General features: G+C 39.4%; 1 long non-coding RNA gene across 2 annotated transcripts; it reads left to right on the top strand.

Annotated features, from left to right (window-relative positions):
- Window positions 1–510: 510 nt before the first annotated feature.
- LOC134298943 (uncharacterized) lies at window positions 511–15,420 on the top strand. 2 transcript variants are annotated; one of them, XR_010006073.1, is made up of 4 exons: window positions 511–733; window positions 6,588–6,757; window positions 8,549–8,654; window positions 15,140–15,420. It is a non-coding gene; the product is annotated as an uncharacterized LOC134298943 (long non-coding RNA). The 2 variants fall into 2 exon arrangements; XR_010006075.1 differs by having other exon boundaries at window positions 14,109–15,420.
- Window positions 15,421–16,916: the final 1,496 nt, after the last annotated feature.

Raw genomic sequence — 16,916 nt, 5'->3', positions numbered from 1 at the left:
TTCTTTCAGGATCCCAGCCACTGCCAGCTATAAACCCTTGAGTCTGTACGTGTGCATGTACGATATGATGTGACACTGAGGGGAAGTATGTGAGACAAATCTTCTGCTGACTCTAAGTAGAGCAATTCAGCAATCAGAAACACTTTCTTTATTTAAAACAAAGAATTATTTATTTATGGTTTTTTTAGTCCAAAAATCGTAACTTGTTGCAATGTTTTACTTCTTCAGTTTCACTTATACACAATATAGACAATATCTTTCGTTCTTTAACATTAACAACTTGACTGAAACTTTGTCTCTACAATATTCCTTTTCCTCAGCTCTTTCTCACTAGAAACACAAAACCTAACTGAACTCTTTTCTTTAAAACATTCACTCCTTTTCTCCTCCAGCTAGCTCCGCCCCTTTCACTAGCTTAGAAATTGTTACATTTCTACCGAAGCAGCTACGTTACCATGGTGACACATGGCCAATCATCAGTAGCTAACTCCTGCCTACCTTTATCTCTGAATCAACATTAAATAACATAGGCCAAAAATCACCAATAAAATAAGGCTTTTCATTACACAGGGGCTTCTGGAAGTTGAAGTCCAAAGCACTGGAGAACCAAAGTTTGGGAACCACTCTAGATATCCATTAGAGATAGGCTTTCGGGGCTAACCTTGTTCTGTTTCGTGTCTCAGCTTTCGTCGAGGCCCTGATCCATTTTCGTCTGACCTCCAGAAATCAGGAGGTGAGACATTTGTTTTGTTTTGTTTCATTTTTGGGGTTTTTTTGGGGTGGGGCAAGGCACCAGCCAAGGCCACAGCACCAGACAGTGCCGCTCAAATTCCCCGGTAAGGAGCTGGGCAAGGGAGAGGGGGGAGATGCAGGATGACCCAGCCACCCCAAACTCCCCCCTGCCAAGCCTGTGCACGAAGGCCCAAAGCCTGCACCCGTAGGACCGGGCACCCAGGATCGCTCCTTACTCAGCACTCGACTGTAAGTACTGTGAGGCCCGGGTGCCTAGCCCAAAGCCTGCACCTGTAGGCCCGGGAGCTTTGGGCCTATAGGTGCAGGTTTTGGGCCTACACACTCGGGCCCCACAGGACCTACAGCTGATCAATCTGAAAGGCAGCCTTGGAGCCGATATCAGCTCCCGCCTGCCTTTTGTTTTGAGTCAGTTTTTGTTTTGTTGGGAGTCTTTCTGTTTTGTGCCAGCCGAATGGATGATACGAAACAGAAACACAAATGAAATGAATGAGAAAATACCACACACATCTCTAATATCCAGTGCTTGCAAACAAAATAGAGTCTTTGTACAGTCAAAGCATCTCACAGCATTTACCTTCCCCTGTAATCCTCCGATCTTCTTTTTGCCCCAGGGTTGCCCTAACATAACTGTCTATATTGTAGAATGGAGGAAAGAGTTTTTATACAATGTTGGAGATACTTTTCCGTTTTTTGTATTGCAGTCTGCACATTTGGTCCCATCATAACTCCAAAAAGGAGAGTGATGCCTTTCAGTGTTATAGTACAAATGAATGGGAGGATATGATCACACAGAACACAAGGTCACAAACTTTGGTAAATGCTTTGATGGCGATCCAGTAAAAGTTTAGAAAGAAAAGAAAGTAGAAGGTTTGATATTATATTTCTAATAAGAAGAAAGTCATAGTCAAACTCTTACTTGGGTATACCTTTATAATTATTTCCCTATTTCTTACTTCGCTTTCTTCTAGCTGTTCAAGGTGGCTTGCTGGTAATGACAGATAAAGCAATATTTACTTTCCAACACAGTACTTTTTCATTTTCTGAGAATCACATTTATTTGTCTTTCTGTCATGCAGAAATGAATCCTTTTTGGATCTGGGCCTTCTCATTCTGTTACCCACAATCCCGAGAAATTTACTCTCGCACCTACATATCTGAAGTTCTCATCATGTCCCAACAAGTTTTCTGCCAAATGAGAAGCAGCTACACTACCTCAATCCAAAACTTTGTTGATCTGTTCCCCATAATTCCCTAAAGTGGACAAAAAAAATCTCTGAAACATACAGAGACACAAACCACAGGAGAATAGTTAAAAGGAAAACAGAGATTCTGTACAGTCAAAGCATCACACAGCATCTCTGCATAATGTTTCATGGCATATGACAGGAAAAAAATGACATGTCTTATCACTAGTCCAAAAAAGACAACCGCATGTAACTTCAACACTGGGGAAAAAGACATTCCTATGATTCTTACAGTTGCAATATGGAGTAAAGAGTAAAACACATTATTAACTTCACTACTGAAATACAACACTATTTTCAGGCCCCATCTACACTGGCATATAATGTGAGTTATATCTTCATTATATGGGTCAGCGTAGATGGGGTCTCTAATTGTAGTCCAAATTTGATTCTGAATTTGTGAATAATATTTTCAGTTAACTGCATTATATGAGTCAACACTGACCATATAAAATAGTTTCAAACTACATTATATGGCAGTGTAGAAGAGGTATCTGGTTGCATTTCAAATTTGATTAATCAGACATTATCCCATTTTGTATCTTTTATGATCCTATCAATCCTGTTTCAGTTCTCTCCTTCATAGTGTTCTTTCAACTGTTTTTTTTTAAAACCCTTAGAATGTATTTTGGTTTAAACATGTTAAGGTTAAAGCAAAGTGAAACCTTTTAGAGTAAAAGTGCAATGCCAGAAGAAGTTTATTTTATTTATTTATTTACCTACCTTTCTCTACTCTGAAGGGGACTCAAGGCGGCTTACATACGGCAACCATTACATGCCTTAAAATACATACAGACAGTTACTTAAAAACAATTAAAATTTAAAGTTAATGCATATTAAACATTAAAAACATTTTAAAAACATTACATTCAATAATTAAAATCACATCATCAAAAAATCATAGTCCCATAGGCCATTCCGTCATTGATCTTGTACATAATTCCAAGTCTATTACTACACTGTACTAATTACCAAAAGCCTGATCCCAGAGCAAAGTTTTTACTTTTCTTCTGAAGCCTAAAAGGGAGGGGGCTGATTTGATGTCACTGAGGAGGGAGTTCAATAGCAGAGGGGCCACCACTGAGAAGGCCCTGTCTCTTGTCCCCACCAGCTGCGCTTGCAAGTAGCCGGTACTGACAGCAGCGCCTCCCCAGATGATCTTAATCTCCGAGGAGGCTCATAGGGGAAGATACGTTCGAACAAGTAAACTGGGCCGGAAATGTTTAGGGCTCTATAGGCTAAAGCCAGCACTTTGAATTGTGCTCGGTAGTAGACTGGCATCTAGTGGAGCTGCCATAGCAAGGGAGTTGTTATATGTTAAGCTGATATTTGTTATATGTTATTCGTATTTGTTAAGATTTCGATTTAGACCAGTGGTTCCCAAACTTATTTGGCCTACCGCCCCCTTTCCAGAAAAAATATTACTCAGTGCCCCCTGCAAAGGGGATGTGGCTTAGAGGGATGGGCATGGCTCCTGCTCAAGAGGGTGGGGCTGAGCCCCTCCCATAATCCAAGATGCAGGGCTGTGAGGGGAGGTGGGCGGGGCCACAAATGGATGGCCAGGACTGGGATGGATAGAGTTACAAGCTCCGAGGCAGGGCTGAGCTTCTATCCCTGTCTTGCGGTGCCTATCAGGACACAGGAGGCGGGTCTAGAGGAGGGGGCGGGTCTAGAGAAGGGGGCGGGGCCTGAACCTCTATACCCCATCCCCGTGTCCTAACAAGAGCCTCAGAGGAGGTATACAGAGGCTCTTGGGAAGAGGCCCAGCCCCTGCCCCTAGCCCTGCCCTTTAGTCCTAAAAGGCCTCTCAGGAGAGGTATAGAGGCTCAGCCCTGTCTCCGGCACTTGGAAGGAGGCCCTGCTCCCTTCCCTAGCTCTGCCCTCTGTGTCCCAACAAGTGCCTCAGGAGAGGTATAGATTCTCAGCCCTGTTTCGGGCTCTTGGGAAGAAGCCACGCCCACTCCTCTAGCTCCACCCTGTGTGTCCTAACAGGCACCTCAGGGGCTCAGCCCTGTCTCCAGCACTTTGGAAGAGGCCCCTCCCCCTGGCTCCAGCCCCAAATGCACCTGTGGCCGTCACCGCCCCCCTGGATCTCTGCAGCACCCACCAGGGGGCGGTAGTGCCCACTTTGGGAATCACTGATTTAGACTGTTAATTTATCTGCCAGCAATTCAATTGCTGTTGTTGGCATTTGTTTGTTTGTTTGTATGTATGTTTAAAACATTTGCACTTGTTTTTGTTGAAAAATAAATAAATCATTATTTGTTATTATTTGTAATAAAATAATACTGAAGAATGTAAAACATGAGCAGAGTTGACATCCTTCGAAGGAAATGAGAAATACTTTGGATTTTTTGGAGGAATTTTTTTGTCATTCCTGAAACACTTGCCAAAGTCTTTTGTTTTAGGAACCAGCTGTAGGATTCCTCATGTTTGTCCTCTCTGTGCTTCCTCTATGCAGTGTCTTTATACACACACACCTTTAAGTTAGTTTTTGGTAGCAGCTGCCCCCTAAGAAATAATATTCAACAGAGCTGGTGCCTGTCACCGCTTCCCATCACATGCCTGGTAATTAAACTCTGACTGATTTATTGACTGACAGCCAACAAATCCCAACCTAGTTTTTATGATATACATACTTCCCCAGGCTAAATTCACTCAAACAACAGCCCAGCTGAGAGGGAAGAGTAAGGCTGAGTAAAGGGGGAAAAGGGAGGGGAAAATAAAAGAGTGATGTGGTAAAGGAACATACACTTTCAAAATCTGGTCTTAGTAGATGAAGAGAATACATTTTGTAAAAGGGCTGGGGAGGGGAGACCCTGTCAAATGCAACATCTCTTTCAAAGCTGGGAGAGGGAGAAGGAAGGAAGAAATAGTAAACATTATTACTTCAGCTTTAAGATTCATTTGAAATGCCTCACGTACAAAAGATCTCTGCAGGGGAAAACAAGACGTGCTCGCAGCTAATATTACAGTCAAGTTCCAATTTTACCTAAGGGAAAGCAGCTTTATTAAAAGTCATGACTGAAATTGCGTGACAGGTGCCAATATTCTCCACCCTGACAGATGTGTCAGTTTGCAAATGCCATTTTCTTGTCAGCAGTCCCTAGATGGAGTTGCTCCCATCACCATTTGTCTCTCTTCCAGCTAGATCACACATGCCCATTGCCTGCCTCCAAGCTGCACGGTATTGTTTGATATGTGGAATCTTCACAATGAGACTTATTAAAAGACAGTCCATTATTTTTATTTAGAGCATTTCCAAAACAAGCAGAGCAGCCGCACAGAGATAATTTTAAAAATTGTGTGGCAGGTCATCTCCGGGCCAGAGCAACTCAATTTGAAATGCATAAGGAAGCAGTCTTTTCCCCCATCCACCCCTTCAGTTCATAATGAGGGTGATTTGAGTGACATTTAACCCTTGAATAATGGCTTTGAAAGTCTGCAATACAGTACTGGTACATGCTAGATACAGGCAGTATTCAATATGAAGGATGAATTACACCCCGTTTCCCCCATATCTTTGTTCCTTGTGCATTCTCTCACTTTGTTACAGGTGGACTTGCTTGCCACCGTGATAAAATATAAAATCATCCTCAGCAACTCTGTTTATGGACCCTTTTGGCTGTCTTTCTGGATTCAATCACAAAATAAAAATGGCATCTCTTAATCACACCTATATGAGCACCACTCCAACCTGCAAATATATCCTTTTCAACACCTGATAAAGAAATCATTAGCAGTGAAATGATTCTGTTAATAGAAATAATTTTAAGATAAGATTTAATCCAGGAGATATTTGTGTTAACTCAAGGGGCCATGACTTGTTCAAATTTGAGTCAGAGGCCAGCGTGATCTCAAACAAAACCTTAGATTAGCATGCTCAGGTATATAATAATAATAATAATAATAATAATAATAATAATAATAATAAACAACTTTATTTGTATACCGCCCTATCTCTTCAAAGGGACTCAGAGCGATAATTTACTCAAGTAAATACCAGATGTATGCATTTATTTATTTATATACTCTTATTCATTATATGCATTAATATTGTCTTAGTTGGTGATCTTTGGTTGGATATGGTCAAATAAAAAATAAGATGTACAAATCTAGGCACATACACACAACTACAAATGAAATGTGCATTCTGCTGCATAAATAATCAAACCTCTGTTTGCTAATGAACATTTCTAGTTGTTAAAATGTGAATGATAAAATGTGTGAAGAGAGAACTTCCACGTGTGAATTACTTCCTAATTTCAAATTTACATTCTGGCTACAATGGCAAATGATTCAGAAGTCCTAGAGATCAGCCATATATTTCAGCTTGGCCTACGCCCTATAAACTTAATACATTGAATTGATTTGGGATGCGTCTTTTCTTTGTGTTGGTATGTTGAGTTATGTCCAGAGGTCTAAGCATTTTCTATTTTCATTCTTCTCTAATAGATGATATCTGAAATGATATATAGAGTACATTTAAGTAGACTGCATTCATGCTTTCAACCATGCATGATTCACTTGAAGAATGCAACTGAAAAACTGCAATGGAACCCAACGATTTTTCATTCTCCATTTTATTAGATCAAGGTCATGTTCCACAATCAGTGCAAGAAATTACTGGTGGAATGAATGAAAGCAAACCTCTGAAGCTTAGTCCAGATTTAGCTGATCTACCAATGACCAGAGATGTCGGTCACTAGATCAGTACTTGAAGATGGTTCTCATTTTCTAACAAAAGGCTGGATTTTAAGGTAGTCTTAGAATACATTTTTCAGCTTTGTTTTTTTTTCACTGCTAGAAAGTAAACATGTTTTGTTGTTCCTATTTGCTGTTGTACTTTAGACTAGATTTTTGTAATGAATTCTATCTATGGAAATATTTAAAATAGTTCAAAAACAGTTCAGCAAACTCCAGGTGTGCTTCCAAACACATACATCAAATCTGTTCTGTTCTAGAAAACAGAGGCTGCCATCTAGTTATAGTACATGCTGGCATAACCAAACGTTTTTCCTACATACTGACTTTTTTTTGGTTGTTCAGAGGAAGGAATCACTACCTGCCACACACCCCATGCCACCACCCATACTTGCCATCCTCTGTGAAGCCCACCATAGCAGCCTTCTGATGCCCTCTCCTTTCCACCAGTAACTACATGGCTGTAGAAGGAGGGTCCTGCAAGAAAAAGGTGAATACTACAGAAGAGGAATATTTTAATTTGACTAGACAAAACTTTACAATGTATCATTTGTATGTTGGAGCTGGGGTTCAATTTTGGCTGAACATTAAGAGATATTTTCTGAAATTAAACATTATTTAAGAACAATAGGTTATTCATCAGCTGACTTCTAGAACCTGTTTGAATTGCTAGTTTAAAGTAATATCTTACTCAATATGGACTCTCACTCAGGAGAGAGTACCTTCTAACATACAACTTCCCTTTCACTAGAACTAAAATCAACTGAGGGGTTGCTGCTAGAGACACTTCTTGAAAACTAAGATTGTCATTAGGAACAATACTTTTTGGTTTTGGAGTGTTAGAGCTGTGGAATCCCCTTATTTCCAAGGTTTATTTTAGGAAAGTATATCTGTTATTTTTTCATCCTCATGTCCAAGAACAAGGAGCTTCAAATGTTTCTTCCTTGTTGGGCAAGATTAAAAGATTGCATGTCTTTAAATGATAGTTTTTTTTTTAAAAAAAAAACCCAGTTCTTTCTTTTTTTTAACTGAAAAACGATTACATAAAATATTTCCGTTGAGACATCCCCATGTTTTTGTGAAAAATAATGATTAATCTCCCAAATAAATAATAACCATGTCAGTCATTTTCTCTGGGTGCCAAGATTTCCAGTAAACCCAAAAATTAGTATTAATTCTTCTTCATCTCCAGTCTTTAGAAAATAGGAACAAATAAATTTAGAAATCTAAACTGAAAGTGTCTTCCATTTGCAAATTCCTAACAACCAATAGCCAACAATCAAGAGATGCAGGCTACTGCCAGTTGTCCTTGCCAATAAATACATTGACCTAAGTTATTTTAATTAATTTGTATTCATATCCAGAACCGTTCATGGCATGTTGTTGTTTGTAAACCACATTAGATAAATATGTTGTTATAATACATATCAAAAACAATCCTGGATTTCAACATCCCTGCCCAGACTATCTATTTCTGGAACATTCCATAGCTGTTAGAATGCCAAATTTAGCTCACCCTTAAGCTGAGACAGAATTTAGAGCCGTCTCTACACTACCTTGAAAACATCCTAAGTCCATAATTCTGAGGTTCTTGTGATAGGTTAATGACTAGATTCTCCACAATCATTCCTGGACCAAATTTCTCAGAGCTCACTCATAGTAAGTATTCTTTGCTAGAACAATTTGATCGTATAGCCACTCACAGATGACACATGTCTACTTTAAACCTGTGATTAATTTTTCACTCATCATTTTTGATTGACCACAAGATATTATCAAATTGTTTTTTTAAAAAAAATAAGTAGCTAAAGAAGAACTGTTCAAGAATATTTTCTATTTTTTTCTAGTGCCTGAGAAAAAGAAGAATTAAGTCGCAATACTGAAACGCACACTAGGAGGTGCAGAACTTGGGAAAATACTTTTAAGAAGAATCAAAATATTGACACACTGAAGGTATCAATAACTGAGCAGTTGTTGGATAAAACTCTAGGTCCCAGCACATCAAGCTATAACTAACTATTCATTTATGGATGGCTTCAGCATGTTGTTGAATTTGTTCTTTGTAGCAGTAACTTTCTATGCTCTGGAAGGTGTTACATCATACTAAAAGACAACCAGCAATTCTAGGGCAGCAGAGAGAGAAGTACATTACTATTTTTATTTTATGATATATTAGCATTTCTTTCCTGGTGATATCCACAGGGAGTAACCGACAAATGGGGCAGAGAAGTAGAAAGAAACACACCAAATGTTTTGTAGATTTATTTAACTAATTGCCTACCTGCTGCCAACATTTCAAGAGGCTCGAGAAGTGCAGAGTCCTCAGTTTGAAAAGGGCAAAATCGCTTTCATAAGCACTTCAGAGCATTTCACTGGCTTGTCTATGGGAGTGCTGCCCATTAGAACAATTCCTCTTGGCAAACTAAGCCAATGGAGTGTCTTAGACCCCATGTGCAAACCTTCTGACTCTGGCCAGAGAGTTTAATGAATAAGAAAGAAGCCTTTTAGCTGTGTGCTGCTGAAAATGTCACATTTACCAATCCTGATTGGGACAGTTCCCAACATTTGTCCTATCTGTCTACTGTGTCATACATAAAATGGGAGAAAAGTGCGTATGTCTTCATCATTAGATATAGTAGTGTTGAGTACATAGTAGGAAACATTAATCTATTTCTCCTTGCATGTGTTTGGATTAAAATTTTCCATAGTTTCCCCTTTGATGGATGAGAATATGAGAGTTTTGAAGTTATTTTAAAAAATAATTTTGTGAAGGTTTGGTTTTTTGCTCAAAATATGAGAGTGGGGTTCAAACTCTGACATATTTTCTGTCTTACTGATGATGATGATGATGATGATGATGATGATGATGATGATGATGATGATGAAGAAAAAGTGCTTTTCTTTTTACTTTCATCCAGGAGCAAGGGAATTTGTATGGGGAAAGAATTTCTTTCAGCAGGGTATCTTGATATGTCAAGACTCCCTTTCTCTTTAAAGACGGCAATATTTGCAAAATATTATTTACATTCTTAAATAAAGAATTGATGTAGGAAATGTGGACCTTTTTAAAAGAATCTTGGATTTTTCATTAGTGACTTATACATAACTCTCTAAGGGCCCTTTCACACAGCTATGTAACCCAGAATATCAATGCAGAAAATCCCACAATATCTGCTTTGAACTGGCTAATATGAGTCCACACTGTCATATATTCCAGTTCAAAGCAGAAAATGTGGGATTTTATTCAGGTGTGTGGAAGGGGCCTTTGGTAGTGGTTCCCAACCTTTGATGCTCCCGGTGCTTTGGACTTCAGCTCCCACAATTCCCATCAGCTGGTAAGATGGCTGGGATTTCTGAGAGTTGAAGTCCAAAACACCTGGAGGACCAAAGGTTGGGAACCACTGCTCTCAGGTCTGCCAGAAGCCAGGATTTATAGAAACACAGGGTTGCTTGTTTGTCCCCACAAAAGCTAAAATAACCTTGCCATATTAAAATTGTACATTACTAAATAACTCGTAGAATTATACAGTTGGAACGGAAACCATAGGCCATTGCTTCTAATTTCTTAATCCATGCAAAAAAAAAAAAAAAAGCAGAGAAATTATCCCCAGCAAGTAGCTGTTTAGCCTCCTTCTGAAGACACCCTGAGATAGATCACCCACCAACTCCATACATCATTGGCTCTGTTGCCAAACCATTATTTCTATCAAGAAGTCCCTTCAAATGTTCAACTGAAATCTACTCTGCTTTAACTCAATACTATTAGATCTGGTATTTCCCTCTGTGACAGCAGAAAACAGACCTACCCCCCTTCCCGCTCTGTGACAGTCCTTGAAGTATTAAAAGTGTAAACTCATATCACCTCTCAGTCTTCTCTTCATGACCACCTCCTTCAATCTTTCCTCTTAGGTTTTGTTCTCCATATCCTTCTTGTCATTCTCTGAACCTGCTCCAACCTTTTTCTTTCTTTCTTTGAGAAAGGTTTTGTATTTGCCTTCCATTTGTTTTGTTTTTTTCCCCCTTGGGTAACATGCTCTCCTCAACTTGCCCCAATCACCTCCTATACAAACTTCACCCTTGGGTAAATACTATGCAGTGATGCTCTATATGTCTATTCATACTTCAAGACTTGCAAGAAAAACCATGTTATGTGAAAAAGAAACATTAACTCAACCCATAGAAAAATCCTGATATTGGATCAAAGATGAAACTAAACTGAGGCACAGGCCACATGTAAAAAGGACCACGAAACTTGGATTCCCATTGAGGGGAGCGGGCTGAGATGGAATCAAAGGCAATCCTTTTTAGTCAACATTTAACTGGTTTTGGATTAATGTTTATGGAAGGAAGAAGTGAGGAACTGTCTCTGGAGCCAATAAATGCTGTTAGAATCATAGAATAGTAGAATTGGAAGAGACCTCATGGGCCATCCAGTCCAACCCCCTGCCAAGAAGCAGGAAATCGCATTCAAAGCACCCCCGACAGATGGCCATCCAGCCTCTGCTTAAAAGCCTCCAAAGAAGGAGCCTCCACCACAGTCCAGGGGAGAGAGTTCCACTGCCGAACAGCCCTCACAGTGAGGAAGTTCTTCCTGATTGATGTTCAGGTGAAATCTCCTTTCCTGTAGTTTGAAGCCATAATTCCGCATCCTAGTCTCCAGGGCAGCAGAAAACAAGCTTGCTCTCTCCTCCCTATGACTTCCCCTCACATATTTGTATATGGCTATCATGTCTCCTCTCAGCCTTCTCTTCTGCAGGCTAAACATGACCAGTTCTTTAAGCCGCTCCTCATAGGGCTTGTTCTCCAGACCCTTGATCATTTTAGTTGCCCTCCTCTGGACACATTCCAGCTTGTCAACATCTCCCTTCAACTGCGGTGCCCAGAATTTGACACAGTATTCCAAGTGTGGTCTGACCAAGGCAGAATAGAGTAGTAGCATGACTTCCCTAGATCTAGACATTATACTCCTATTGATGCAGGCCAAAATCCTGTTGTTTTTTTTAGCAGCCGCATCACATTGTTGGCTCACGTTTAACTTGTTGTCCATGAGGACTCCAAGGTCTATTTCACACATACTGCTGTCGAGCCAGGTGTCCCCCATTCTGTATCTTTGATTTCCATTTTTTCTTGCATTTGTCCCCATTGAACTTCATTTTGTTAGTTTCAGCCCATCTCTCTAGATCTAGATCTGCTCCTGTCTTCTGGAGTGTTAGCTGTCCCTCCCAGTTTGGTGTCATCTGCAAACTTGATAATCATGCTTTGTTTATGAACAAAAGGCTAGAAATAATGCTGAAATCCATTTTCTGAGTAGACTGAACTCTGGATTTAGCAACAGTGATTTCCAGGATAGCGGTACACAGAACCATACAGTGCTAGTGATACAAAGTCCCACATTAATTTATAGGGACACACTGCAGCAGCTGTTGTGAGGATGAGGCACACCATATCATAAGGATTTTTTTTATTTTTTTTTACTTTTGGATGTTATCCGGATCATACCAGTTAAAAGATACTGGAAACTGTAGCCTCTCCTAACTAATTTTCCAAGGTTGTGTTCATGTCTTTTGCTAGAACTATTCCTCCAGTATAAATCTCTATAAAATGTAAATATAATATAAATCAGAAACTGCTAAGAATTATATACAGGACATGTGCTTCTACCCTAGCAAAGATCCCCTTGAAATTGTTATACAAATTCTTATTTTATTTCTTCTTACCTTTCGTAGCGATTGTTGGACTGCAAATGCTGCCATCATTCTGGGAGTTGCAATCTACCAATATATGGAGGGCAATCCATTCTAAGTTAACTAAAGAACTTTGCAAATATGGCATGATGAACAAACAAGGAAATACTCTTAAACCCAGTGATAAAAGATATGCCGAGCTTTTGACAAGCTAGTTTTGCATGGGTTGACACGTAGTGGAAGGCTGACCTGTTTGTTTCACTTTCTTAAAATGAGACATATAAGGATAGGAAGACTAACACCTAAGGACATTCAACAATTTTGTCAACTTTTTCTGGCCTTTCTTCTCTGTAAAAATTGGCAGTGTCTTTATTTCCAGCAGAACAGCCTGTTAGGCAGCAAGTAGCTATAAACAAGTTTCACCTCCCAATTTACTTCAGGTTTGTCACTTCCCGTCCCTGAGAATAACTAAGTTTATAAAGATCCCCCGGCTCCTGGCCTTCTTAATCATGATAACTCTGATCAGAATCCCATATCTCTGAAGCAGGGCATTTTTCTTGTCCTCCCCCAGGAAAGAATGGTGTTTATAAGACCATCTGTCGTAATCCTGTCAATTATACTTTGGTGAACTGAGGCCATAGAGCCATACAACCTCCAGAGGGGTCAATCTGAAGGATTTATTCCTAAGGCCTTGGATTTTGGTGCATAGCCTTAACTTTGACAAGAAATATCCGGACATCATCTTCCATTTTGTTTGAACAATAGTCAACAAATACACTTCAGCTAGCAGTGTTCTATAAGATTTCTATCCTTTGGGTGCGGCACTTATAATAGAGTTTCCATAAGATCCCTGTCCTATGAGTATTCAATATATAATTTATAACACAAATGAATAAGCCATATAAGAGTAATTTTCAGAGAGATCTGTGAGAAAGGATGTGGCAGATCTATTTTCTTATTCCATGTCTGGCTGGCTGACTCACCTTAGTTGAGGCAATATATATGCGGAATTTTTTTGAAGGCCAACATTACATATTCTCTCCTTAGAGTCCAATTGCCTCCAATGCTGATAACTTTCTATCATTGAATCAAAACATGGTTTCTTATTAAAGTTTTCAAAGCCCAGTTGATTGTATCCTATTTGAACTTGTGTTACAGTTTCTGTTATTTCAAATTGTTTTCGTTGGTTGTTTTAAGTGTTAAATGGTTTAATATGCTTTAGGTAATTAAAAATTCTTTTCATTATTTTAAACTATTCTAAACTGATTTTAGTATATACTGCCCCAAGATCCTTGGATGTAGGGAGGCATATAGATATCTAAATCAAAATGTCAATCAACCATTCAATGAAACAATAGCTGGAGAGATACCATGTTTTCCCCAAAATAAGACAGGGTCTTATATTAATTTTTACTCCAAAAGATGTGTTAGGCCTTATTTTCAGGGGCAGTCTTATTTTTTCCAATTTGATTTTTTAAATGAACTATATCTAGGACTTATTTTTGAAATAGGGCTTATATTTTGAGCATCCTCAGAAATAATATGTCTTATTTTTAGGGTAGTTCTTATTTTGGGGAAAACAAGGTAGTACTTAGAAATACAGATATCAGTTTTTTCTGTGCTTCCATTATCTCTATCATTTGTTAAACTTTTCCTTAGCAATGTTAATTTGGGGAATTTCATATAATCTATTGTTTGTATGTTGTTTCACTCCTTTATCTAGCGTTTTAAAGCATAATAAGATAGACAGGCATAACACCCGAAGAAGTGACAACGAAACAAGGGGAACAACCCAGGAGACCTTGTTGTGTACCAGTCTTGGCGTTGCATATCATACGAAGAATTTCTTTAAATATAGAAGCTGTTATCTTGGAGACTGAATTTCTTTACTACAATTGACATTGGCCCAAGATTTCGCACAGCTCCAGGAATTATATGGACTTGGTTGTCTCTTTATGTCTGTTATTTACTCCTTGAACATTATACCCTTTGTTGGATTATGACATGGAAATTGTAACTTTACTTTTGATATTCTGAAAGTATTTCGTTATATGTAATATAGTTTGAAGTAACTTACTCTCAGGTAAAGTTGTAGAAACCAGATTTGTGTTATATTCCTTGTGAGTTACACAAGAGTGTATATACACATACATTATTGTTCTGTGTTGTTATAGATATTTGTGCATTACCCGCTTACATTATCTCTTGCTATCCTTTTTTCATACCCTCCATGCCTGAACTGAACAAGAATATAGAATTTCCTCTTCCCAAAGTGAAAGCCTATCATCCCTTACAAAAGATACCTATTCTAGTTGCAATAGTTTTTGGTTTTTTTCTTTAAATTGATTGTTATCTCATTTCATTTTACAGCACTAAACAGCCCATCTTCTTTGTTAACAAATGACACTTTATAATTGTATAAATATCATTTCTTGTAACAACTCACATCAATATAATATAATTTTGTATGAGTTTTTTTTTTAATGTGTGCTTTTAAAATGTTGGATCCTTTGTTGGGAGAAAGCTGAGATATTAATTAGTCAATTAATTAATTGTATTGACCAACCCCACCTAATATGTTCAAAATAGACAGATGTCCCCTCCACTTCCAACCTTCCGTTTAGCATCAGTCTGATTCAACAAAGAACAGAAGCACAAGCTTTTTATTTTGTGTTTCCCCCCCCTAAAAGTCTTTGTGGGGATCAAACTATCTTAGAGGAGCTCTCACATCTCTCTTCTCCCCCTCCTTTTCAGCACCATGCCCGGAATAATCCTGCTCCCAGACTCTCCTCGCTGGCCTTCAATAAGGACAGTATGTGTTGTGTAGCAGCTGCAACAAGGCCTCACAAATGCTGGCTGACGAGAAGTGACAGCTCTGTATATCTCTCACTGGCACTGACAGCTGACAGATGGATACCACTCACACACAGAAAAAAAGCCCCTAGGATGATTCGCCAACATTACTCTCTGTTCATAGGGGCCACACTTGATTGAGTGCTGCTCAGAATAATAAACCCTTGTCGATCCATTCCAGAGCCAGTTTGCTCACAATGTCCTGATTTTTTTCCCCTCTCCTTGAAACACATACAAACATACACTCAAGCTTTGCTTTGTTATTTTGCCTCGCTTTGTCTTATGGATGGAAAAGCGGGGAGTGGGAGCTTCTCTCCCTACTAGCTCTATCACAGCTGTTTATTAGTGAAAGTGAGCCATCAGTAGCTAACTTTGCAAGAGCATGCTAATGGTTTACTCCTTTATAATTCTTTCATATCTTCCAGACTAGTGCCTTATAATCCTTGGGATTGTTTTTATTCTCTTCTATTGCTCAGCCCTTTTTTCCTCCTGAAAGCAGTGCTGGTTGGTTAATCTGTAGGCAGTTGCATATGAAGGGACAAAAATGCATGCTGATGCAAAAGAGGAAGTGAGGGGGTTGTGGAGAGAAGGAGAGCCATAAACCAAAAGAGACATCCATTCACAGGAAGAGATGTGCAGAGACAAAGAACAGGGAGGGAAAAGAAGGCTGAAAAAGAGAAAATGTTACCACGTTTAGAATAGCTAAAATTGCCTCCCCCCCCCCCCCATAACATGTTTCTCTTAAAAGGGCTGAAAGTAATGCTGTCCCTGGCTCTCCCCCCCCCCCCCCCCCTTTCTCCTTTTTGGCTTCGTTTCCATTCTTTCCACAAACTGCTCCATTATTTGTACCCCAGGAGGTAGGTTGCACTGCCAAAAGTCATTTCAGTTGGAAGAGAGCATGCTTTGCTATCATCCCCCTCCCTTTTCAAATTAGTAGGATATAGCTCAAATACAAGACACATTCTTACGGTTGGGAGATCAAGTCTTAACAAAGAAGAAAGGAACTAACATAAGCCAGTATGCCAAAAGCAAGTACTTGTATGTAGTATAAGTGCTGTTATTTACTTGTACGTATGTAGTTGTATGTGTTTGCTGAGATGGCCAACCACCACTCCCCATGTATGGGCATTACAAATTACAAACCCCAGCTTTTTACAGAATAGTCTTCATTTCTGAAAATGTATTATTTCTGACTGTCTTAATTACTTACTTAGGCAATCCCTCGTAGTTTGAGGATGATGGTCCTCCATTTCTTGGAAGACGCCTGTGCGTGATTTTTTTTTAATGTGTGGAGGTCGGTGTACGGCCGGTCAACACACAGTCTTCACAGATTGAGGTCCCAGCAGTGGTGTGGTTAACACAACGAGAGTGGCTTCTCAGTCTGTTGCAGTCTTCTTCTGCCTTCACAGCCGTTGTAACATGTACCATGTTATCCTCCACCTGCTCCGCCGTTGAGGTCTTTGGGTCTTCAAATTGTTCCTGGTCTGGATCCTTCCCTGTGGCCACTCCTGGGAGTGTGTGACTCCTGTGGTTGTGCCCACAGGTTCATTGGAACATGCAAGTCCCCTCACCATGTCAAGGTGACAATCCATCGAGAGTTGCCATTGACTGGCCATTTTCAAACAGCATATGTCACCAAAAATATAGGCATTCCTTATTACCAAATTAAGCAGAAAGT

The sequence above is a fragment of the Anolis carolinensis genome, chromosome 4 (genome assembly GCF_035594765.1).
Source record: "Anolis carolinensis isolate JA03-04 chromosome 4, rAnoCar3.1.pri, whole genome shotgun sequence".
In the NCBI taxonomy this organism is placed as follows: domain Eukaryota; kingdom Metazoa; phylum Chordata; class Lepidosauria; order Squamata; family Dactyloidae; genus Anolis; species Anolis carolinensis.
Note: the sequence above shows the minus strand (reverse complement) of the source record. Positions and strands in the feature narration are given on the sequence as shown.